Raw genomic sequence first — 2,041 nt, forward strand, 5'->3', positions numbered from 1 at the left:
AAAATTTCACGGATTTGGCAAAAGTCAATCGATTTTGATTATAAAAAAAGTTCGTTGATTAAAAAAATGTTAATCGATTTTGATAAAAAAATCACGAATTTTGAAAAGTTCATGAAAATTGTAAACTATTGATCGATTTTGAAAAAAAGTTCATCGATTTAGAAAGAAAGTCGATTGATTCTCAAAAAAGATCATCGATTTTCAAAAAAAGTTCATTTATTTTGCAAAAAGTTCACAAAATCTGGAAAAAGTTCATCAATTTTGAAAAAAAGGTCATCGATTCGCAAAAAAAAGTTCATCAATTTTCAAAAAAACTTCATCAATTTTCAAAAAAAGTTCATCATTTTTTTTAAAAGTTCAAAAACTTGCAAAAGTTCATTGATTTTGGAAAAAATTATTCGTTCAATTTGAAAAAAGGTTCATTGATTTTGAAGAAAGTTCATTCAATTTAGAAAAAAGAAACAAAAACTTTCCAATAAAAAGAGGAAATCGAAAAAAGAAAAAGGGAAAAAGAGGAAAGAAGAAAAGTTGTCAAAAGATGGAAAATGAACAAATCACGTGTTGTTGCTGGGGTGGTTAGCGTAGCTTATGTTAGAGCAGCAGATCGCGGGTTCGAAACTCACCGGGCGCAGAGTTTTTTGCCATTAGAAACAGAAAGAGAAAACGAAGATGGGCCGGCCCAGCGCGGAGTGAAGGGTGTGCGCCCGTTTGCGAAATGTGAAGAAACGGGCGCTTAAGGCGCGAAATAGGAACCAGCCTTTTATATCTTCCTTCGCTGTTTTCTTTGCTCTTTTTCCTTTTTTCCAGTTTTGTTTTCTGTTTTTCCTTTTTTCTCCTTCTTCCAGATTTCCTCCCTCAAAGATTTTCATTTTTATTTTTATAAATGCGTGAACTATTTCCAAATTGATGGTGTTTTTTAAAAATTCAATGAAATTTTGTTTTCAAAATCAATGAACTTTAGCGAACTATTTTTAACAATTGATGTTTTCTTCGAACTCGATGAAAATTTTCCAATTTGATGAACTTCTCTTTCAAATTCGAAACTTCCTTTAAATTTGATAAACTTTTTTTAAAATTGATGAATTTTTTCAAATTTAATGAACTTTTTGAATGGACATTTCCTGAAATTCGATGAACTTATTTTCAAATCGATGAACTTATTTTCAAATTTGTGAACTTTTTTCCAAATCGACGAACTTTGTTCAAATTTGGTGATAGTTTTATAAAATTGGTGAACTTATTTATAGCTTCGATGAACTTTTTCCAAATTCGATGAACATTTTTCGCATTTGCTGAACTTTTGTTTTCAAATTCTATTAGCCTTTTTTCCAAAATCAATGAAATTCTTTCACGTTTTGTGAACTTTTTTCAAATCGGTGAACTTTTCTTATCAAATTGGATGAACTTTTTCAGAAAAGATGGTCTTTTCCAATTCATGAACTTTTTGCAAAATTTGATAAACTTTTTTCATAAAAAATAAAAAAAAATGTAAGTTGTAGTGTGGAGATAGTTTGGGGGCTAAACCTTGTGCATCAATCAAGATGCAGATGGCCCTTCATTCTTTTTCTCCTGCGTCAATGTACGTAATTCTCTTGATAAAGTTGATTGTCAATGCGACGATGCCGAAATCTCCCTTAGTTGAGTGATGTATCTAATTTTGATGATGACAACATTGATTTACGGGATTGCTAATTTTCATCCGGATGAAAATAATTCGTTTTCATCCGTTTTTCTATCCGTCCGATTCTTGTGTCAAGATTCACGTTTTTCCTTTCCTTTTTCCAGCCTCGGGGGTGTTTTATTCGTTACCGGGCCCGCAACCCCCTGGAGACCCGTTAATCATGGCGGGTCCATGTGCTAACCGGTTTTTATTTTATTTTGAATTTCCTTTTATCTCCTCTGCTGACTTTGTCCGTTTCCCTTCCCCATTGACTTTGTCTGTTTCCCTTCCCCATTTCTAGCAGCGAGATCTTGGAGGCAGAGAGGGGAGAGCCATGGCGATTTTGGCTGGTTAGCTTTGTCGTTGATCTCTGGAGAGCGA

This window comes from Triticum aestivum, chromosome 5B (genome assembly GCF_018294505.1).
Source record: "Triticum aestivum cultivar Chinese Spring chromosome 5B, IWGSC CS RefSeq v2.1, whole genome shotgun sequence".
Lineage (NCBI taxonomy): Eukaryota > Viridiplantae > Streptophyta > Magnoliopsida > Poales > Poaceae > Triticum > Triticum aestivum.